This window comes from Protopterus annectens, chromosome 2.part2, assembly GCF_019279795.1.
Source record: "Protopterus annectens isolate FY-2018-M chromosome 2.part2, PAN1.0, whole genome shotgun sequence".
NCBI classification, from domain to species: domain Eukaryota; kingdom Metazoa; phylum Chordata; order Ceratodontiformes; family Protopteridae; genus Protopterus; species Protopterus annectens.
The window spans coordinates 511,792,405-511,818,135 of NC_056730.1; positions in this window are offsets into that span (position 1 = coordinate 511,792,405).

Genomic DNA, 25,731 nt, shown 5'->3' on the forward strand with positions numbered 1-25,731 from the left:
CACTATTAAATCTGTTAAAACTTCTACCTCAAAATGACTTATTTATTTAAATAATGTTTTCCTTATTGTTTTAATATTTCACATCTGGGATCATAATTCCTTTGACATCCCCACTCTGGGTCGGTAATCAAGGAGCCTGAATCCTCACCACTGACACTGGAGAGGGATGTTTATGTGAATACAAATGGCTACACTCAGTATTTCCAGATGCAGACCTGTCTGCATCAAACACAATTTCCCTTAAGAGCACACAGGGAACACACTTAGCCCAGGAGGATATGGGTTTTTCTATCTGTTTCCCTCCAGGTCTCCAATACAACTCCCCACTGGCCCAGCTTCAGAATTAAGTCCTCAGTCGAGTGCCCAAGCCAAGTCCTCCATCACTCTCTTTGTGAAACCAGTGCTTTGTGTCCCTGTTCCAAGTAGCTGGCACACACACTTTGAGATTTGATTTGCAAACACACACACACACACACACACACACCTGGGAAAGCTTAGCATAGGTTTACTAACTATGTCCACTTCTGCCCAGACTATAAGGTAGGTACCACTGCCACCAGACACTACAAAGCCAGCTACCTAAAACTCTTGCAAGGGTACCCAATTATACTGAGTGAAATTAATATAATACAAATGGAAATGTTGACCAAACAGCCAGGCTTCAGGAGTGGTCTTGGTTATCACCAAATAAATATATACAAATACTCTCAGAGCTTAAATATTTTCTAAAAAGGACCAGTCACAATGAAAAGTTTAACTATATCTAATAATAAATAATAAAATAACATGAAAATACTAAATATCTATTTACAGTAAACATGAAAGTTTCATGCACAGGAAATATTGAAAATAGCACAGATGGAAAGAGTCACACAGTTACAGAAAAAAACAACACTTAAATATTCACACTATATTTCACTAACTGATTTAGAGAATTACTATCCCTGGTCACTTACTAGTGCAAGGCAAGATGAAGTGGGTGAGTGGTCTTCCTCCTTTGTCAGGTTCCAAGAACAGACTGCCCCTGAGACTTCAGTCTTCTCTAGTATTAAAACATTATTTCTTTACAGAATTACATCACACACGGTCATCTGACTTCTCGTTCCCATGCACCCCCATTGCTAGAAGCTGCCAGGATTTATCACCTTTGTGTTTCTATACACACAGATAGAGCATTGCTCAGATCTTGTTCAGCTGCTGAAAGTTATAAGATCATTTTAACACTTCTACTCCCTGTATAGAGCCACAAAGCCAAACATCTTACAGATATTGTGTCTCTAGCTTAATTCAAAACTGTGAGATAACATCTTTGTGGCCTAGGCCCAGTATTTAATTTCTTTACTATTTTTTTAAGTTTGAGATTACCCTCTTCTCTTCCAGTATCCTCTTTTAAAACATATACATTTAATTCAGTTACAATAATGCATGCACATTTCTTTTCTTTCCAGTAGAGCACACTGTTGATATATTTTAACACAGGCAACTTTACAAATACCTTTTTAAACACAAGCATCTGTACAAATCATTCTGATACACACATAACTTATAATTCTTTACAGAATTCCAGCTAGCTGTGCTGGCATATGTTACACATCTGTTGCCCTACTTCTCCTGGCATGGCTGGCAGTACCTCCTATCATCACAATTCCTATCACTAAAAATCAAGTTTGTTAAGAACTAGTATTTTTCATTTCCTTTTCTTGGATATACTAGCTTTATAGAATGCTTTAATATATATTCTATTTTTTTATTAGTAGTATTCACTTCCCTGATTTACTATCACTTCACAAACACCAAAATAGCTTAAATCTTTAAGTTCTTTTTTAACTATTATTAGCTACTTATTAATAATTTATTTATTTAATTTACTTATTTATTTATTTTTTAAGTATGTATTTATAAAACACCCTCAAACTCATTATTAAGCTTTTAAGTGCTTTTAGGGGTGTTGTGCTCTTTGTTAATTGTCTTCACAAGGCAGCGTAACGTAAATGAAAATCTCTCTCTCTAGTGGTGCAGTGAATTTGTTGTATATGTTTATTAAATTGCTTAAATTTATAAGTTGTCATAATGAAAGTGTCTTTTGGATATTTTCTTGGTGGTGTAGTGAATTTGTTGTGTTGCATTTTTTGTTTGTTTTTTGTCTGACTTCCTTTTGTGTGGATATGTTTTGATTTGCTTTTCTCAGTGGTGTAGTGAATGTGATGTGTGTGTTTTCTTTTTTAAAAATGTTTTACTAACTTTAAGATAGTTCACTCACTTGTTTTCTTTTGGCTGTTGAGACTGTTGTACACATTTTTCTTAAATTTCTCTCGTGGCAATTCTGTGAGTTAGTATTGCAGTGTTGGTCTGCCTTCTGGATTGCAGCTGCAGTGCTGACTGCTTGAACTTTTCTTTCTTGTTTTGCTTGACAGGAAGCTACTGATGCTTCGGTTTCAGTACTCTTCTGGGGTATATCGTGGTGAAGCATTTTCCTTCTCCTTTGAAATAGCCTTTATTTTCTTTACTTTTAATTTAAACTATTCTACCAATTATTGATGAGCTATCATTTTTAAGATGGAACAGATTGCAAAGGGGAACAGATGCTTGAGATTTCTGAAGTCAGTGGAATATTATACTCTTCTGTATGTGTAGTTTGGCATAGAAGTTTAAGGTTGTTGCTGACATATCTGTACCCTGAAATGGTCCGGGTTTGATAATCATTGTCTCCATCTGTTATTTTGTTATTCTAAACAAGTAAATTAATGAAACTTTAACCTGAGAGGGTCCATGACAATCAGTGCTCTATCTCAGTTAAATGTATTTAATCTAAATTCATCGTGTCTTGTTTTATAAAAAAAATTAAACATAGCCTGGAAACCATAACTGAATGCAAAATGCATATCTTGTCTATGTTTGAAAATGGCCTATCACATATAAATAAAACCTAAGCGAGGGTGTATATTAGCTTTCAAGGTAAAGTTTCTGCTAATTTTGACCCCTTTATCCTCTAAAGTTGAAAGTTTTCCAGCTGCTTATCAGTTTGTTGTTGTACACCTTGCACTGTTTTGTTACAGGAATGAAAACATGGAGGTAGCAACAGCAGTCTGTCAAGGCTTGTGTATTTGCTCGCTGTTGGTACTGTAATTGTAAATAGGCAATGCAGTTTCTAAAATCCATCCAAAATTAAAAAAATAAAAAGCAAAAACACTGAATTGTACTGAGGAATGTGTTCATGAAAGGCAAGACTGGCAATTAACAGCCTAGTCTGTCAAATGCCAGGAGTCGGGCGCAAACTCTCAACTGTACAGATTTTCTCAAAATGTCCAAATTTTGTGCCTATTTTTGGTCTATTTTTCATAAAATTGTGGCTTTCTCTCATATTAATAGCTAATCATTAATGATTAAAGTTGGAAAATAATGACAGACATTTGAGTTTCAGACTTCATGCTCTTCAGAAAATTCATGCTAATGCCAAACATAAAAATTGTACCTATTTTTGGGCCTTTGTACCACTTTTATGTATGGCTTTGTACATATTTCTTGCTCCAAGAGGTTGATATGTGTGCCAAGACCTACTGATAGAAATCTTAAAAATAAATGTGTGGAAGAAGGGAGTGGGTCTTATTCACAGGAACATCAGAGAAAGATGAAAAACCTATACTGTAACCATTGCAGGTTTTCCAGCTTTCCTGCCAGAAATGAGCACTACTATTTCACAGCATGGAGACAAAAGCTGTTTTTGTTTGGAAAACCTAGAAAGATTTCCTGTATGATTTTGATGTCTTACACTGGCACTCAGTTTTCAGGTAATGGCCTGATATGGGTTAGTAATTTGAGTTTGGAATGCTGATGCTGATAGTTTCCATAAATAAAAGTGTTAGTGGCTATGTTTCCTTTTGTTCTTCCTTCATTATAATGGAACACATAAAATTACAGTTCTTGTTGGCTTTCAATGTTTATTTTTATATTTTACACATGTACTATTCTCAGAACTGTATGCAGTAATTCAGATGTGGGCTTTTCGTACAACCTGATAGGGAAGAATGGATTCTATTCTCCTGCTGAATACATACTTATTTTATAGTGGGCAACTGGGGTGACGGATGTAAATGGTCACTGAGTAATGTGGTTCCTAATTGAGACACTGTGTTGGGATAGTTGTTGTCCATACTTGATGTAAACGCTGGCAATAGGTATTACAAATTTCCTAATTTTTTTAGTATCCTCATTAATGGTCAGTGCTCACTTGGCTTTAGAGGAGGTATTGCATAATGTTGATGTAGTCAGTAAGTAGTGACAGATGTCTGAAGACTCCAGTCTGATTGAGAATTTGCAGGCTGTTTTATTGTAACCAAATTAGAATGGGGATTATAGCTACTGTTTTAGTGTCTGTTAGTATATGCACAGGTTGGTTTCTATACATTCTATTAACAAGTCATATTTTAATGGAAACATGTATGGACACAAGCTTTTTTATTGATGCATGAGGCTAAGCTCATCAAATCTTCATATATATATATATATATATATATATATATATATATATATATATATATATATATACACATACCTTTTTATTTGATGAATATAAGGTCACTTCATAAATAGACGAGAAATTAAGGGTTGATATTAATTGGAGGTCATACTCAATTGCTTGTATTTCATCCCTCAATTTTGTGAATTTTATTTACAACACATAATTTGGAAGTCACATAAATATACCCCATTACCTCATTATTTATTTGGAAAATGGTCTGATGTTAACAAATAATGTTTAAGGGTTATTAAATTATCTAGTTAGTGAGATGCTAAAGAAGACAAGAAATTAGTTTCTTTAATCCTTTCTTCAGCTACTTAACTAATGCTATGTAATGCATTTAGATATTTCTGATATGATATTATTGTTATAAAATATGTAATGTAGTTGGGACTGTGCCTCATCATCTGCACCTACTATGTGTACTTTGGTAACTTCCTTAAGTGGGTTAATTGGTATACCTTATGAGCCTCTGAATTTTTTATATATGTTGATGTCAGATGGATAAATGTATAAGCTATTCCATTCATAAATATAAATTATTGTCTAGAGCCCTAGTTCCAGTCAGAGCAGCTGGCCAGATGTTTCGTAGGAAAGCTGCTAAGCCAGGTTCTTCATGCATTTCCAGTCCTTTTGCTAACAGTGGTTATATGAGAGTGACCTAATTATCAATTCATTGCTGAAGTGTTAGAAAAGATGGGAATTATAAACTTTTTATATCATAGAATAGTGAGTGAAGTCAGAGATACTATCAAGGGCTAGATATATATAGGTTGTTTATCGAATAGTTTTATTAATGATTATATTTTCATGTATTATTTGATATTTAACTTTCCAATATCTACTATTATTTTATATATGTGATAATATTATATATACATTATAATTTAATTATTTCATCATCTAGTTATATAGTCTTATTTTGTCATAATAAATAGGAAAAGAGATGAAATGGGAAAAGGAAAGGAGCCATTTTATTTGAAAAAATAAATGAGCTATGATTTATAACTTATATAAATTTCATATTGTAAATTTTAAATCTATCTATTAATTTACTTCTTTGTTAATGTATTAATTATTAGTATTAGAAGAATACCATGATGTTTTTGTGTAGTACTACCGGAAAGTGTTCCTGAAGCATATATTGAAAGTGATATCACTTTAAAATATAATATTTTATTTAATTATAGTAATGTTAAGATATTTATGGTTTTAATTACTAAATTAATAATTATTTAATATCACTGATTCCTGATTTACACATTTCAAGATTTTACCTTGTTCACATTTTATTCTAACCTGCAACTAGTTTTCTTTTCTGTAAGTTCAGGTTTTCTTGGGACTTTTCATGGTCTCAACTTATGTTAATGTCCCAGTTTATTGGTATTCATTTAAATACACTCTTGAAAATATATACTGTTAGTTTTTTATTCATTCTCATATTACTAGTTGACAGAGAAGAATGTGCTATGAGAGATGAGTGGATTAACACCTAAGTTTCCATTAACCTGTTATTTTTTAATAATCAAATATTTCCATGTTAACAGGTTTAACTATTAAGAATATGCAACCTGTATATATACATATTTTTACAAGTTTATTTATTCTTTTTCCTTCAATTATATGTGTACATTAATACTGGACCTGCAAAAGCAATTTCTAAAGTTAATACTTATTATTAGTTTTACATAGTTATACTTTTATATTGTTTCTTCTTTCTGCACTATGGCTAACCAGTATCATCTTATAATTATTGCAATTGTTTAAAATCAGTTTCCATTATTTACTTTTCACTCTGCAGAGCTCAATCTGACTTAGCTGGCTACTTAAGTTGGTAAGTCTGGCGGATCTTTCATTCATCTGTCAGACTAGGAATTTTGATAATTCCATGTTTGATGTTTTAGATTTAATTTTACATTGTTATAATGTAACATTTATTATTTATGTTCTTTTTGAGCCTGAATTTTTAATTCCTAGAGTCCTAGACATTAATAGTTTCATCTCATTCATGATGACTTATTATTTATGTCTTACTATTTTTGGTGGAGAGTCATTGGGCATTAGTAACAATTGTGGAAATTGTTAAATTTCACATACTCATAAATGGTCTTAACTTTGTTATCCTTAAATGTTAATAGTTTGAATAATCTAAGGAAAAAATCAAATTTGTTAAGATATTTAAACAATAACAAAGCACAAGAAATTTTCCTTCAAGAAACGCACTTTAAAACATCTGAAAAGGATATTTGGAATCCTGGTAACTTTCTAACTCTTGCACACTCTTCTTATAAATCTAAGAGAAGAGGAGTAATGATCCTCTGGAAGAAAAATACTATCATTCCTCAAATAATACACAAATGTAAAGATCATGATGGCCTTTTTACTCTTATTATTTTTTACTCTTATTATAAAGTTCAATAAGAGAATATGGACTTTGGTTAATATCTATTGGGTTCCTGGTATGGGGAAATATTGCAAAAAACATTTAGATATCATTATTAACTCTTATAATGGTAACTTAATTCTAGGGGGAGATTTTAATTGTATTTTGGGAAACTCTAACACTACTAACAAAAGAACATAATACCTTCCCCAACTGCAAAAATAATTAAAATGGATTGATTCTCTTTACTTATATGATGCTTTCAGCATGAAGGACACCGAATTGTTACTCTTTTCTCATCAATATTATAAGCATGCACTAAAACTAGAATAGATAAAGTTTTGGTTTCCCAGGATCTGAGTTCTAGAATCTCATGTTTTATTATTACTCCATATCCTATATTTGACCATGATGCTATTATCATTAAAGTCCAAACTGATTTTAAAAGTGTATCCTTTCTAAATAGAATTCCAGCTTACATAGCTAAAATTAAAGATTTTAAACCATGGTTGATTTTTTTTTAATTGAATTTTTTTCTTAAAGCAAATTCATCTTCAGCTGTTAACACAGTTATGATATGGAACTCAAAAGCTTACATTTATGGCAAAATTATAACTTGGTATAAAAATAAAATTAAAGAATGGGATTTTGGAGTTGAAAATATTCAACCTCAATTATTAATAGCCAAATCCAAATTTTCTAAACATAATTCTAATACAAGGGACATAGCAAAAATAAGCAAGTGACATCTTGACATTTTGTCTCATAAGTTGAATTTGGCAAGGGAAAGATTGAAAATGAATTCTTATTTTTTATCACCTAAACATATGCATAATTTAGCTATGAGAGCTAAAATGCATTCAGATCTAACAATATTGTTTAAATAATATGTGAGAGCTCTAAAGAAAATCTCTCTGATATTGGTGACATCCTTGATGCTTTTAGGTATCATTATACCCTTCATAATAAACTAGTTATTCCAGATGGTAACGCTTTAAGTTTAGATCTGGAATATCTTAATATTAAAAAAGTTCCTGAAGAATTAAAAACAAAACTGCAATCACATATCTCCTACAATGAAATTATGGACAAAATTAAGTAATCAAAAACCAACAAAGCTCCAGGAATGGATGGTATAATGATAGAGATTTATAAACTTTTTCCTCCTTCTGTCATATCACTTTTTCAGAAAACATTAAATGAAATTCAATCACAAACAATGAATCCTCCTTCTTGGAAATGCACAATAATTATTCCTATTTTAAAGAGAATAAAAACCGTCAACTTTGCATCTCTTATAGACCCATCTCCATTCTAAACAATGATTATCAGTTTTTTATGTCTATTATCACTGATAGAATTAAAGAGCCTTTAGCTGATTTAATTAACCATGATCAAACAGGTTTTATACATAAAATACATACTCAAGATAACATTAGATGTATATTAACCCTTATTGACTTCTTAAATATAGAAAATGAACAGGTTCTAATAATCAGTCTAGATACTGAAAATGCTTTTGATTCTTTAAATTGGGATTATTTATTTAAAATTTTAAATTATTTGGTTTTCCATCATCATTTATCTCTCTTTTAGTGAATATTTATAGTAACAACTTAGCTTATGTTAAATTAGCTCCTTTTACTTCAAAATGTATTCCTCTAACTAGAGGTACTAAGCAAGATTGTCCTTTATCCCAATCCTTTTTGCTCTTTCTGTTGAAATATTTGCCATTCTAATCAGAAATAATCCAGCTATTATTGAGCTTAATGTGTATGATCAATATTCTTCCAAAATTATGCTATTTGCAGATGGTGTTTTACTAACACTGCCTAATTCAAGAGTAGCCCTCACAGAATTGGAATCTTCAATATACTTATTTCAATTTATATCCAGTCTTCGCTTTGATCAATCAAAATCTAAATTCATACTATTAAATAAACAAAATAAAATTCAAATTTATAAAAATCACAATATTAGGGAACAAACTAATTTCTTGATTACTTTGGCATTGTCTTACATTGTTCTATTAAAGAAACAACAACAGCTAACTATGATAATATTTTAAAAAAAATAATAGAAACTCTCAATGATAAATGGAATAAACTTTTTCTTTCTTTTGAAGATAGACTTTAGGTAATAAAAATGATTATCATACCAAAAATATTATATATAGCCCAAGCTTTATCTATCTTTCCAGAAAAAAAAAATCTAATCAATTATATAAATAAGCTCCTTTTAAAATGTCTCTGGTTTCCCAGAAAAAATAGAATAGCTTTTCTTCATCATATCAGACCATGAGATCAGTGAGGAATTCATTTCCCAGATACTGACACCTATATTAAAGCTTCCCATTTTCAAACTTATTTTGAATTGCATAGATTCAGACTCCATTTCTAACTAGAAATGTTTACATTTGATGAGTATTATGACAATAATCTTCCTGGAAACTTTCTCTTAAATAACCAGATCAATACTTTCCGGCATTTTCTTGTTTATATTACGTAATATAATAACCCTAGACCTAAAAACTGCATTTTTTAAATTCTTTGCTTAATAACTTTTAATTTATTCTTTCTAATGTTTGAAACCTTAATTCTTTTCAGCATTACCAAATTTTTTTTGACAAAATTCATAGTAATATTTTTATTTCTTGGGAATCTAAAAATTGCATTTATTTGAAGCAATGTTTAAAAGAACTTTTAGATAAAGAAACACATCAACTTATAAAGGAATTTAATTTAGATTCTCATGATTGGTTACTATTACAAAGTATAATAACTTACTCTCAAAATTCTTTCTATAATCCTTAACAACTCATTTTAAAGAAATCCAAAAATTATTAATTTACCTATATGAAATAATCTATATCAAATTAAATTTGGAAAATGTAATTTCAAAATTATATAAAATCCATATAAAATATAAGGTAAAATTGCAAGATAAATATTGAAACTGCATTACTATGGGTTATAGTTCTAATTTATCTTATGAGGGCAAATCTTAAATGTTATCTTCTGCCAAACTTACACCTTGGACACAATATTGGCATATATTTACATGGAAATTTTTGAATAGAGCATTTCTTACCCCAAACAAGCTAGCTAAAATTGATAAAAACAAGAATATCTATTGTTGGAGATGCTTGCATGAATGTAAAGCTGATTGAATTCATATTTTTTTACATCTGTCATCTGTTAGATCAATTCTGGTGTGATAACTACTGTGAAATTCTAATGCTTTTAATGACTTGTATATTGTGGAGCTTTTCTCCCCGGGCCTTGGCTGAAAAAGGGCTATTCAGCTCAGTCAGACCATCCCAGTCAACAAATGTAAAATTAGTAATAAATAATAAATTTAGATGATTTTTAAAAGCATTGTTTACTGATTCATTTTTGTTATCTAAATCCTTAATTTTATTTAATGTTAATGATAGCCTTGCATTGAATAATTACAACCTTTCCTTAGTTTGGACTATTCTTATAGTTGTAAGGAAAAACATTGCCAGGAAATGTAAATCTACCACTGTACTACATTTTTGAGAGTTTTTATCCTTTCTGAATGAAACAGCTTATAAGGAAACTAAAGTCAAAGAAGACAGGCTCCATCCTGAATCATTTATCAATAATCCTTGGGAAAAGTGATATAGCTCACTGACACTTTTCAGATAAATTCCTACTTTCTTGAATGAAAATAAAAGTTGTTAAACATATTTTCTTATTTTTTTCTTCTAGGAATTTGACTATTATTATTTTTTATTTCAGGCTTTTGTCTATATTGTATATAGTTTATGTCTTGTTTAATAATTTTATTTTCACTATTTATTAACATAATGTATTAACTTATTGTATTGCTATCAAGAAAAGAAAAGAAAATTTTGTTGAGCAAAAGAAAAAGAAATCTTGCAAGAAAATGGAAGTGAAATACAAATAGGAGTTCAGGAAATAGAAGTGAAAACTAAAACTGCATGTGAAATACTGAAGAAGGAACAGTCAGAATCAAATATAAATGTGTGGGCAAGTAGGAAGGTAAAAGGGGAAGTTCTGTCTTGAAGAAAGGGTAAGGAATAGAAACAGTTGGTTCAAGAATCTTTCTCATAAGATTAAAAAGAAAAGAAAGGAATACTTGTTGGGTGCTTTCATTAAATGTTAACTGTATCTCTAGTGCAGTGAGAAGAATTACCATATTGGAGTGCTGTCTAGGGTCTGATATAGAGATAATAGCTTTATACAACATACAATTTATCTCATGTCAAGAGGAGATATAGATAGGAAAGTTGTGAGGGGTAAGTTTATATGGAATCTGGGACATAAACATTTCTCAGGCATAGCTATTTTATGTAAAGGTAAAGTAAAAATATTAGGACTAGTGCTCTGGAATAGAGTCACAAGGTCCTAACTATGGCCCAGGTCACATAGATTCAATTAGCATCTCTGGCATCTGAGGCACTGGCAAGGAGGGAGGTAGGGATGGGTGGCCCATCCTGGGAGGGAGGGCATGCATTAATGATGAACCCTAAGGGGGAAGATGTGTTCTAATAAGTGGATCAACATTCATACAAAGTCAGTAAACATAGGGAAGGGGTGGGGGAAATGAGTAGAGCTTACTAACAAAAAAAATATCTATGGCTGGCCAACACCCCTGGGATAGCTATGGTTCCACAACCAGCATAAGCAGGATACAGAATAAGTAAGAGGAGCTTGTAGTAGATGGTAGACCAGGCATGAATGTGTGACATGCCATTAGGATGATGGCGAGGGGGATTAAACAAAAATGTATTTTAAAAAAAGAGAAAATATTAGGTATATGTGTGATTCAAGTAGGTATGGTAACAATATTTGGTATTAGGTAAGAAGATGAAGTCTTTATGTTACTAGGTATGTAGTCATGGGTTCCATACACTAGATCAAATTTTCACTAATTTGAAATAGTGCATGGAATGCTCACTGCAGCGAAAGTGCACTTAATCAAAAGTGCACTTATGCAAAGCTCAGTACAACAAATGGGTGTTGTACTGAACTTCCGTGCAGTACTCATGGACCTTAGGGTTAGGGCATGGATCATAGCCCTATGGGCTATCCCCTTACCATGACCCGTGCCCTAACCCTAAGGTCCATGATGACTGCAGCACAGTGAAGGACATAGCAATGTCCTCCACTATGGTGCGATAGTCACAAATCCTAGGGTTAGGGCATGGGTTAGGGTAAGGGGATAGCTTTACTAACTATCCCTTTACCCTAACACATGCCCTAACCCTAAGGTCCATGACTATCGCACCATAGTGGAGGTCATAGCTTGTTTTTTATGTCCTCCACTGTGCTGCGATGTTTTTGAGTGAAGTGCACTTATGCAAAGGTTCACTTTCATTAAAGTGAACCTTCGCAGAAGTGAGGCTTCCTATTACAAGTTCGAAGTAGTGAACTTTCGTTCTTGTAATAGGAATCCATAGTCATATACAGGAATGAAGAAGAGGGAGCAGGTTTTTAAATAAATAAAGCAATTCATGACAGTAAACATGAAAATAAAGATAATTGAGATTTTAACTATTACCTGAGGAATGTTGAAAGAAAATATGACAAGATATGAAAAGGTTAAGAGAAGTAGTAAAATGGAGAAACATAAATTGTGGAGCAATAATGAATGAACATATAGCAGGGTTCAGTTAAAAACTGAGATTGAATATTTCTTTTTGTCAGAAAATATGACAGAGCTGATGGGAAGTATTGTGACTTTTTTTTTTATCAAAAAGCAATAAGGGTAGAACTTTCAGCAAATAATTATATTAACGTGGAAGTTAAAGGAGTTAAAAGATTCACAGGGAAATATTTTGAACATGAGAACTTTGTGAAAGATACACAACAGTTATGGGATAACCATATGATTATGATTGATTTTATGTATAATGAGAAGAGTAGTTTTGTTACATTAAAGAAAAAATGTAAGAAAGTATGCAATTAGGGTTAATAGAAAACAAAAAGGAAGGAGTAAGACAGTTTACAGAGACAAATGTTACATAATTTAGAAATGAGTATAATTTTGAAAAGGGGCTGAAATATATACAATAATCAAAGAAATGTAGAAAATTGTTATTTAAGCAGGATTTTGTTTTTCAAGGAAGGAGAGAGGGTTGCGTATGACAGAGGGAAATCCAGGAAAAATAAAGTGGAATAGTAAACATTTTACAGAAGAAAATCTTAAGATATTAAGAGGGGAAAGTACTTCTGTTTGAGTTGGATAGTGTTTTTAAAAAGTACGTTCAGTATCAGAAATAGATGGCACTAAATACAATGCATAGAGAGGTTTTGATATATGGCAAAGGAACATTTTTGCTAATATTTTAAATGAATGGTAAATATTTTTTTTTTCAGAAGAGGAATGTGTGAAGGAATAATAAAATTTATTTGAAAGAAGGAGAATAATAATCAGATTAAAAGTTGCAGAGCTATTACACTGAATGCAGTTTATAAGATTTTAATAAAGATTATGCTGCTCAAATTAGGAACAATGTGTAAAAGAAGTAAGCCCATCAGGAATACATTGTATAAAGGATAAAAAATCCAGAGATCTATAAGCTTTAGTACAGGAAATAGTAGAGAGATCATTAATAAAAATTAAGAAGTCTAAATGATGATATTTGTTGTAAATAAGTATTTTGACAAAGTGGAGCACAAAGAGTTATGGAATATATTAGAGAAATGTGAAAGTAAGAGAAATATTCTGAATTTTCTTTACATTTACACATGGAAATAATAAGGTAAGGATTTTAGCAATTGGGTGGTTGAGTAACAATATATCAAAAACAGGGAGGAAGGCAGGGGTGTCCTATGAGCATAATATTATTTGCCTTGGTCATGATTGTTATAGCAGGCAAAATATAGTATATGATATACCCAAAGGAACATATAAGGTGAAAGGTAGAGTGGATATTCCTGCTCTTCTATCATACACAGATGACATCTTTGTAATAACCAAAATGCTTTATGGGTGAAAAATTACTGATTATTTTGAACAGTTTATTGAGGAAAGCACATTTAGAATTAAGTAAAGAGAAAAGAAAATGTTAAAGGGATATAAAATGATGGCAGGAGTTTATGCATTTTGGGAAAAAGAAGTAGTTTTAAAGCAATGGCAGAAATTGATTCATGAAATGAAAGAAATAACTGTATTAAGGAAATCGTTTTAAGTAACCTTTTCAGAAAAAAATTTATCTAATTAATTCAGTCATGATAAAAAGAAAAGTTGTGTAAGTAAAACGTATCATAACAGTAGATATTCAAATGATCACTGCTGCAGTAGCCTTAGCTATATGGGTTATATCCTGCCAAGGATATAACAGCTGGCCAGTTTCCAAAGCTTCAGGGCAGCTGAAGCTGAGCTGACTAAAACTTAAGTTTAGATGTGAAGCCCTTCAGACCTTTCCTGCCAGCAGAGAGGACAGTCCTAGGAACAACAAAAAAGTACATTTCCACACCCTGGCAAAAATAAATAAATAATTAAAATAAAAAAAACAAGAGGGGGTGGATGGAGGGAGCAGCTACTGCAGCAGCAATCATTCAAACATCTCCTATTATGGTAAGTTTTCCTTACATAACTGTACTATGTTCATCATATTAATTACTGCTTCAGTAGCCTTAGCTATTTAGGTAGATTACCTTAATTAACTACATTATGGAAAAAGAAGAGTCCAGGAACACCTGGAGAATGTTCCTAGCAACATTGATTAGCCCCTAGAAAAAGAATCAAGCTTATAGTAATTCGTAAAAGTATGTACAGAGGACCAAGTAACAGCTTCTAGAATACTTCTAAAATCCATCACTTTCCAAAATGCCATAAATGAAGCCAAGACCCTGACTGTAATAACTTTGTTTTGGTGAGTAAAACAAAAGGTAATAGCCTTAGACAACATTCGGAAATGGTCTATTTTGACACAAGTTGTCCCTTCTTCTTGCCTTCATAAGAAATGAACAATTGACCCAAACATCGGAAAGATTTAGTTCTGTCAAGATAGTACATGAGCTGTATATGGACATCAAGGTAAGAAGTGTCCTTTCTCCCTCATTTTTAGGCTTAGGAAAGAAAAGAAGGACATTGATAGCTTGGCTTAAAGTAAACTCGGATGCCACTTCAGGCATAAAAGAAGGATTAGTTCTCAAATAAGCCCTGTCCCTGGGAAAAATAAGATAGGGTTGATTCACCATAAGAGCTTGCAAATCAGGTACCCAACTTGCAGAGGTCAGGACAATCAATAAAACTGTTTTCCATGTTAAGAACCTCAAGTCAGCCAGATTATCTAATTCAAATGGAGCCAGTATTAGCTTCTCTAACACAAAATTTGGATCCCAAGGAGGGGCACTGGTTTTCTTGTAGGCCTCTTGTGCAAAACCCCTTTCAAGAACATTTTGAAATGAGACTGAATTTAAAGAGGAGGATCTTTGGGCAGACATGCTAAAATATTCGATAAATAAACCTTACTAGAAGAATAAGAAAAGCCACAGGACAGCAACTCACACATATATTGTAAAACCAGAGAGCACCTAGCACTGAAAGGGTGGTGGTTATGTTGTTGGTACCAACTAGGAAACCTTTCTCATTTGTTGATATATGGTTTTCTAGTAGCGGGCTTCCTTGCCTCCATTAGTACCTGCTGCACGTCAGGTGCAAACAGGTACATAAAAAACTAAGACCATATCATCCAGGCAGTTAATTGATGTTGGGGTGTATCAAACATTAATGTGTCAGTAGATCCAGTCTGTGAGGAAGTTTGTGGTAAGAGGTCTACTTGAGAAAATCCCCACAGACAGATCTAATCTTGGAAGCCCCACTAATCTAGTTTCCATTTGTTAGGGTATGTCTTGCTCCTTCTCAGCTTATCTGCCACACAGTTTTCTCTGACAGAATGTAGGATACCTGTAGAGTGAGATTATGCTATGAAATGATATCGATCGCTAACATGGCTAGTCTGAAAAGGGAGTATGACCGGGTTCCCCTTCCTTGTTTATGTACTGCATAACTGTAGTATTGTCTGTAACCATTTGAAGAGGTCCTGAGGACCAAAGATGGTTGCGAGAGTTGAATGCCTTGATCAGGTCAAGCATCTTCTTGATGTTTAGTGCTTGCATCTTTCCTTGAAGTCCCAAACCCACAGCGGTTTTTACCTCCTGAAACTGCTCCCCAAGCAAAGTTTGAAGTGTCTGTGGTCAGTGTCACTAACTGTGTTGGAGCATGGAGGGAAAATGGGAGATCTACATTTAAGGATATATGTTGTCTGCACCAAAAGATATTTCTTCTGAAAAACCCTAGCACTGGGATTTGAAAAAATAAAAGGTGTTGATGCTGAGACCAAAGAGATTTCAGATTCCACAATATCTTTTTCATGTGGAGTCTTGCCAGGAGTACCATGACAAGCATAGATGCCATGAGACTGAAATCCTTAGGTATTCCCCCACAGTGATTGAGATCAGAGTGGAAAAGCTTATAAGCAGATCTAGATAAATTTTATTTTTTTTCTTTAAAAACAAAATGAAAACTCCAGCAAAGCTAGAACTTCCAATACGTGACCTCCAAACATCTTGTGTCAGAGGCACATGGGATATATGCAAATGATCTTTATAAACATCAGGTGTTTCAGGTAATTGGCAATTCTAAATGCCCATGACTTGTTTCATCATTTTAATGGACAATTTCAGGCCAAACCCCACTAGCTGTGGATATGCATATTTCGCCTTGTTATGACCTCATCGGCAGAGCACAAGCAGAGTGTTTGAATAAGTATTAGAAACACAGGGCTGTTATACCCAGCTGGTGTCCATTCTCATTAGGGTCACTGCAAAAATATCCCAAACAACAAACTAAAACAATGAGTGAGAAGGTCACTGAAAAAACAATCAGTAAAAACAAAATGAAAACTCCAGCAAAGCTAGAACTTCCAATAAGTGACCTCCCAAACCTCTTGTGTAAAAGGCAAATGGGATATATGCAAATGATCCTTATGAACATCAAGTGTTTCAGCTAATTGGCAATTCTGAATGTTTTTGTAGAACTTAAATATATGAATATGATTTTGTATGTTTTACATAAAAACATATGGAATGTGTGGATAAGCTAGACAGAAAGATGTTTTATATAATATGGATTATTTGAATTTCAAGAAGAAATTAAATAATATTTAATAGGTGACTTTTGTCAGAAATTTTGAAAAAATATGTTGGGGTTATGGAAAAAAGATAAGAGATCAAATTGTTATGATCTGGTCGAAACATACATTTTTTAAAAAAGTTAATTTTTTCTTTGATAAGACCATATATGAGAGCTTATTGTTTTCCTGTTTTTTTTCTTTTTCAAGAAATGTAAATATGTAAATATGAATATGTATGGATTTGTAAATTGTATATAAATAAAGGATTCCTACTCTTTTTGCTAAGTGCCATGGGATTTTTACATCCACCTGAGCTACCTCAGACTCAAGCAGATGGGGCCTATCTTGATATTTCATCCAATGGATGGCAGTTATGACTCTAGCATTCCTTAATGGAACACTGCAGTGTTAGCAGTAAAAAATAATGCAATCATTTGAGGTAGGAACAGAACCCATAGTCATATGATTTTCCAGCACCAAAAGGTGACTGTGTTTCCAAATGAGCTACTGGCTATGTTCTATGTACTATGTTCATCATATTAATTACTGCTTCAGTAGCCTTAGCTATTTAGGTAGATTACCTTAATTAACTACATTATGGAAAAAGAAGAGTCCAGGAACACCTGGAGAATGTTCCTAGCAACATTGATTAGCCCCTAGAAAAAGAATCAAGCTTATAGTAATTCGTAAAAGTATGTACAGAGGACCAAGTAACAGCTTCTAGAATACTTCTAAAATCCATCACTTTCCAAAATGCCATAAATGAAGCCAAGACCCTGACTGTAATAACTTTGTTTTGGTGAGTAAAACAAAAGGTAATAGCCTTAGACAACATTCGGAAATGGTCTATTTTGACACAAGTTGTCCCTTCTTCTTGCCTTCATAAGAAATGAACAATTGACCCAAACATCGGAAAGATTTAGTTCTGTCAAGATAGTACATGAGCTGTATATGGACATCAAGGTAAGAAGTGTCCTTTCTCCCTCATTTTTAGGCTTAGGAAAGAAAAGAAGGACATGGATAGCTTGGCTTAAAGTAAACTCGGATGCCACTTCAGGCATAAAAGAAGGATTAGTTCTTAAATAAGCCCTGTCCCTAGGAAAAATAAGATAGGGTTGATTCACCATAAGAGCTTGCAAATCAGGTACCCAACTTGCAGAGGTCAGGACAATCAATAAAACTGTTTTCCATGTTAAGAACCTCAAGTCAGCCAGATTATCTAATTCAAATGGAGCCAGTATTAGCTTCTCTAACACAAAATTTGGATCCCAAGGAGGGGCACTGGTTTTCTTGTAGGCCTCTTGTGCAAAACCCCTTTCAAGAACATTTTGAAATGAGACTGAATTTAAAGAGGAGGATCTTTGGGCAGACATGCTAAAATATTCGATAAATAAACCTTACTAGAAGAATAAGAAAAGCCACAGGACAGCAACTCACACATATATTGTAAAACCAGAGAGCACCTAGCACTGAAAGGGTGGTGGTTATGTTGTTGGTACCAACTAGGAAACCTTTCTCATTTGTTGATATATGGTTTTCTAGTAGCGGGCTTCCTTGCCTCCATTAGTACCTGCTGCACGTCAGGTGCAAACAGGTACATAAAAAACTAAGACCATATCATCCAGGCAGTTAATTGATGTTGGGGTGTATCAAACATTAATGTGTCAGTAGATCCAGTCTGTGAGGAAGTTTGTGGTAAGAGGTCTACTTGAGAAAATCCCCACAGACAGATCTAATCTTGGAAGCCCCACTAATCTAGTTTCCATTTGTTAGGGTATGTCTTGCTCCTTCTCAGCTTATCTGCCACACAGTTTTGCTCTGACAGAATGTAGGATACCTGTAGAGTGAGATTATGCTATGAAATGATATCGAACGCTAACATGGCTAGTCTGAAAAGGGAGTATGACCGGGTTCCCCTTCCTTGTTTATGTACTGCATAACTGTAGTATTGTCTGTAACCATTTGAAGAGGTCCTGAGGACCAAAGATGGTTGCGAGAGTTGAATGCCTTGATCAGGTCAAGCATCTTCTTGATGTTTAGTGCTTGCATCTTTCCTTGAAGTCCCAAACCCACAGCGGTTTTTACCTCCTGAAACTGCTCCCCAAGCAAAGTTTGAAGTGTCTGTGGTCAGTGTCACTAACTGTGTTGGAGCATGGAGGGAAAATGGGAGATCTACATTTAAGGATATATGTTGTCTGCACCAAAAGATATTTCTTCTGAAAAACCCTAGCACTGGGATTTGAAAAAATAAAAGGTGTTGATGCTGGGACCAAAGAGATTTCAGATTCCACAATATCTTTTTCATGTGGAGTCTTGCCAGGAGTACCATGACAAGCATAGATGCCATGAGACTGAAATCCTTAGGTATTCCCCCACAGTGATTGAGATCAGAGTGGAAAAGCTTATAAGCAGATCTAGATAAATTTTATTTTTTTTCTTTAAAAACAAAATGAAAACTCCAGCAAAGCTAGAACTTCCAATACGTGACCTCCAAACATCTTGTGTCAGAGGCACATGGGATATATGCAAATGATCTTTATAAACATCAGGTGTTTCAGGTAATTGGCAATTCTAAATGCCCATGACTTGTTTCATCATTTTAATGGACAATTTCAGGCCAAACCCCACTAGCTGTGGATATGCATATTTCGGCCTTGTTATGACCTCATCGGCAGAGCACAAGCAGAGTGTTTGAATAAGTATTAGAAACACAGGGCTGTTATACCCAGCTGGTGTCCATTCTCATTAGGGTCACTGCAAAAATATCCCAAACAACAAACTAAAACAATGAGTGAGAAGGTCACTGAAAAAACAATCAGTAAAAACAAAATGAAAACTCCAGCAAAGCTAGAACTTCCAATAAGTGACCTCCCAAACCTCTTGTGTAAAAGGCAAATGGGATATATGCAAATGATCCTTATGAACATCAAGTGTTTCAGCTAATTGGCAATTCTGAATGTTTTTGTAGAACTTAAATATATGAATATGATTTTGTATGTTTTACATAAAAACATATGGAATGTGTGGATAAGCTAGACAGAAAGATGTTTTATATAATATGGATTATTTGAATTTCAAGAAGAAATTAAATAATATTTAATAGGTGACTTTTGTCAGAAATTTTGAAAAAATATGTTGGGGTTATGGAAAAAAGATAAGAGATCAAATTGTTATGATCTGGTCGAAACATACATTTTTTAAAAAAGTTAATTTTTTCTTTGATAAGAACATATATGAGAGCTTATTGTTTTCCTGTTTTTTTTCTTTTTCAAGAAATGTAAATATGTAAATATGAATATGTATGGATTTGTAAATTGTATATAAATAAAGGATTCCTACTCTTTTTGCTAAGTGCCATGGGATTTTTACATCCACCTGAGCTACCTCAGACTCAAGCAGATGGGGCCTATCTTGATATTTCATCCAATGGATGGCAGTTATGACTCTAGCATTCCTTAATGGAACACTGCAGTGTTAGCAGTAAAAAATAATGCAATCATTTGAGGTAGGAACAGAACCCATAGTCATATGATTTTCCAGCACCAAAAGGTGACTGTGTTTCCAAATGAGCTACTGGCACAGCAAATATGGAATAGGAAATGGTCGTTCCAGGATTTTATCTGTACAGGTGGAATAGGGAGAGCAGTGAGATGAGAAGACTGCAGCATATGTTTTAGATGTAATGTGGAAAAAAATATGAGAAATAAAGTTATAGCAGAATTAGTTGCTGTCACCAAGATTAGGAACAGAATCATATTATGTCATGTGAATGGCTATGGTACAGACTACCAGGTGCAGGAAGAAAGATAATGGTCTGAGGAACAGAAGATTAGCAAACAGACAGACAAACAGAGGAGAAATCACAGTAATAGGAAACGTTTACCTTCCTTAAAATGTAGTACTGCCATGCAGGAATGGAGGAGAAAAATATAGTATAATGTATGAGATAGTCAGAAATGGGCATATGGTAAGCACTCAGATGATGAAATAAAACTCCTTGCTATTTTGTTTCAACAGTGTGACTAGGATAAAAAGGAAAGAAATGAAAATTACAGTAGCCAGCATAGTCTGTCCATAATGTGGTTCATTATGGTCTCTCTGAGTTGTTAGGAAGTGCACCAAGGACCAATATCTGGGATTATAGGTATTTCATATACATCTGTCAGTAAAGTGTAAGAAATAATATTGTTAGTGATTGGTATGAAGAAGACTAGAAGAATATTAAATGTAGAAAGAGGGAGACAATCTGATTGGCTTATGACTGAAAAAGTGGTGTTACAAATCAAAAATAGGGCATACAAAAATGTAAAATGAGGGGGAGACCTTAAAGTATGCAGCAGAAGGCAGCAATATTGTCCAATAGGCCATGGAAATGTTAAGGAAATGTACTAGCAGTGAAGTGGAGAAATGGAGAAAGGAATTTACATTAATTTAAAGAGGATCTTCCAGGACGTGTTTACTGGAAAATTGGATGGACTGCTTTACGTGTGCAAAATATATAAAAAATAAAGACAAAAATAGTAAATTATTTTGTTATATTTGCAAATACAGAGGGAAAAGGAAAACAGTCTGCTTGCATGTGAAGGTAGGACAAGCATTTCTAGAGACAAACAAATAGATGGGTATGTCAACTGAAGAAGCAGAGAAGAGATTCAAGGGACTTCAGAGAGATAAATCATAGTCACTAAATGATCTACTTTAACATGTGATCACAACTGATGGCAGTGGTGAATAAACAGGAATAACAAAATGCTCAGAAGTCTGCAAGGAGAGTATCTGAGTTGCAAATACTTATGATGGTTTCAACCTTATCTCATTTTCTACAGAGAAAGGGCTTCTTTGAGAATGAAGCCTTCCTTTATGCCTAAAGTGGTATCCAGGTTTACATTAAGCCAATATAGTTATCTTTCTATCTGTCTTCTTTCCAGAATGCAAAAATGTTGGCTGAAATATACTACATACCTTAGACAGGTGTGGATCTAGCAGTGGGGTGGGGGGGTGGGGAGGTGTGCTCAAAATGCCAACATTTCAAGGGAAGATTAGAACATTACCCTCTCTGAAAATATTTATCATATAAATGGTTGCTTCTGGTAATTTTATAATGCTTGAGGTGTCCTAAAATGGAGAACCAAAGCATCTCTCTTATTATGTGTACACTGTTTTTTTATGGGAATGCGATACAAAAAGGCACAAAAACAAAATCAGGCCTATACGATAATGCACATGATGGTTATTGCAGAAATACAAGAAAGAATACTAAGAAAGGTTTTAATTAGTTTCTGAAAAAAAAATCATTACATTTGTCTCCATCATGGTCATCTCAATGCAGATCAAATTAAAAAATATATTAGTAACTACTAATTGTGCCCATGGGGACATTAGTACCACACAAAAGACCAAGATAAAACAAAAATATATGTTTTTTGTTTGTTTTGTTTTTGTTTTGTTTTGTTTTTTCTTCAGTTTCTAGTCATAGCAGTCATTTAAATAGATAAGAAAAAAAAGCAATGATTGGAAAAGCCTTCTTAATGGAACTGTGGAATAAAAATGAATGGTGGATTCAAGAAATATAAGCAGGACCTAAAGGAGCCTGACTGGTATTTAGGAAGAAGCAGGCCATTGGTTAGCAAAAAGAATCTCAGTTTGTTTACTGGTTAAGGTAATGCACAGACAACATGGCTAGTCATTTATTAACTGTTCCCTTTTTGGGCTAAATACTCTTATTAACTTGTACATTCCCTTCAGAGGAGGGTCTTTCTTCTTAATTAAAATAGATGATAGTGTTTCTTTATTATGTGCTCCCCAGGTGCTCAGCTAAAGCTCCTGGGCCTCTTTTGTAATTCTTATAGCAGTGTGTATCAGATCATCATCTACAATAGGTTACTGAAGTAAACTCCATTCTGATTCATAGGTTCATAGGGTGTACTAGGCTAAGGACCACAAGGGGCTTTTTAAGCCTACCCATGCATACCAAATCTCTGATAAGTTCTGGTACCCTTGATAAGTGTAAGCAGGGTCTTGGGCAATGAATCATTTGCAAGCAGGGGCCTGGGAGATGAACCATTTGCAGGTTGCCTGTGTCCATTAGAGACATAGATGCCAAACCAGGGATGAATTTCCTGTTCCCTATCCAGTTGTCCAAGTTAATCTTGAATTGGTTTAGGGAGGAACCCTGCTTCACATGGATGGGGATCTTATTCCAGTGATGGGGTCTTCTCTGGAATACATAGGTTTAAGTCTTTAGAATGGTTAATTCTGGTGCTGTTTGTTTTGTGGATATGCAGGAGGTCCATCAGTTTCTCTGTCTGTTTGTCTCTCATTCTCTCTCTGTCTGAAACAGTAGTCAGAAAAGCCATTGCTGTAACAATACAGCTATGTTCCTTCTTCCATAGGTAATACTGAAGTAGTACTACTACTCCATCACCCCCATATCACTCAGTGAATGCAGGAATGGAGGGCTATTGACTAGGTGAGTAATATTTTCCCCCAAGTGTTCTAGTGACCAGAGTTCATTTTTGAAAATTGATCACTAGTAACGTTCAGTGCACTCATCTCTCCTGTCCATTTTGTCTTAAGAATTCTGGATCATGGCAAAGGTTCACAATATGGCTGCCCCAAACTCCTCTTGCTACCAAGAGCTTAAATGTCTAATTTTTATGCTTGCAGTTATGGGCCATTAATTCAACAAATAACCAACTGTGGACCTAAGCTATTATAGGTGTATTTATATTTATATTCTTGAAATTATTTCATGATTCTGTCTTGGGGTATAGAACTGAATGTTTTAACCAGATCAAGGTAATCTGTGTGGACAGAAAAACCTTCATCTAAAAACAGATTATGAAGTCAATCATAGAAGTTCTATCTTTGCCAAAACTCTGATACATTAGGTAATTTAGAAAGACATTCCTGTATGCCTGAATATGTTCATGATTTCTGCATCACCTTACACAATATACTTATGATACTAGACTGTAATTCTTGGGAATGTGGAATGTCATCCCTTGAGAAATAGGACCACAGTATCCTGCTTTCACTTGTTAGGGACATAGCCAGTTTTGGATGTTGTCTTAAGAATGTGAATAAAGGCGTACACTTAGATTATTTCTGATAGCACAAATTAAGCTTCCTGTTATCCCATCTGGTCTAATGTAACTGGTGTTTTTGAATTTATTCAGGGCAGAAGTGGTCATTTTTGAGATATAAGCTATTAGTATTATTAGTTAATACATTTTGTTTCACTTCTTACTGGAAAAATATTCCACTACAAATGTAAAGCATACATTAACAAATGTTGCTTTATTAAATAAATCTAGTATGTAACTAGCAGAAAGGTGAATCCAGAATAACATATGCATTTATGTATACTCCTAAAAAAAATTTGTAGAGGGCCCATAATTTGAAAACAGCCCAACTCCCAAGCTATACTTAATCTGCCAGTGAGACCATAAGATGTTTAGTAAGTTTGCATATGCATTTGCAAGAGATGCATGTGACTGTGGCCTTTCATTAATCAGGTAATAGAAGATGTATGGAAAATTTGGGGAGTGCTAAGGAAACTGCATGTTTCTCATCATCCAGAGCCAACAGATTAGGTGGAGAGAGTAAACCACATATAATAAAAAGTATCTCAGCTAATCAGGTATAGACTGGGACATGGAAATCCATGCAACTCCCCATACATCTACTGGCATATCACCCCCTGAAATGATGACTAGAAGGAGAATTGTGTTGCCGATGCATCTTTTTTGTACTGCAGAGGGTACAGGTAATGCATATGCCAGTAATGCCCACGGTTATAGCCTAAAAGGAGCTTTTACCTTTGCTCAGAGTAATTTTTAAAATAATGTGCAGGCCTATAAAACCTGTTATGATAGAAAGGCAAACCCCAAGAGATACCAAATGGGTGACAAGGTATTTAATTTTAATTAAAACAAGGAACAAGGAAAAATAAAGAAATTCCTATCAAGTTGGGATAGACCATTCTTAATAATAAATAAGATTTCATCACTGACTTAACAAACAGAAATAATGAAAAAAAAACACTGGTGAATCTTTGTTTAAATTGGTCCATATCAATCATTTGTAGCCTTTCAATGAACATAAAACAGATGTAGCTCCCCCAGAAAGTGACCAGGCAAACCTGGAAAATGAAAAACAAAATTCTGAACAATCACCTACAGACAGTAATATAAAGATGCTACGTGTCCAAAGGAATAAATAGTAATTGTCCTCTTCCTTCCTATTCTGAATGCAGATGTACATCTACAGGCATTTACATTCAATAGAGGAATCAGTAGACAATACAGCCAGTGATTAAAAACATATTACTAACATTGATAAATATTATTACTATTGTTATTAAGGCCATTGTGTATACTATTGTGAATTGCTTCCATTGTTACTGAGTATTGATTTCATTTATTCATTCTGACAATGTTATTGCTGCGCCTTAACCTTGTTATTCTTTGGATTTATAATGTGTCAGTATGCAACAAAAACAATGAAAATCAGAGTGAGTGAAGACTTGCAATTTAAAGGCGTTGTTCTCCTTGCCAAGATCAGGGCCCCTTTGGCTATTGTCTCTTCTAATATCTGTTTTCAACAGCTGGAATCATCTACAGCAGAGACAGAACAAAGAAATTCTAAGTCTTCCCTCCATTTTACAAAAGTTATCTACTACAGTCTTAGGCT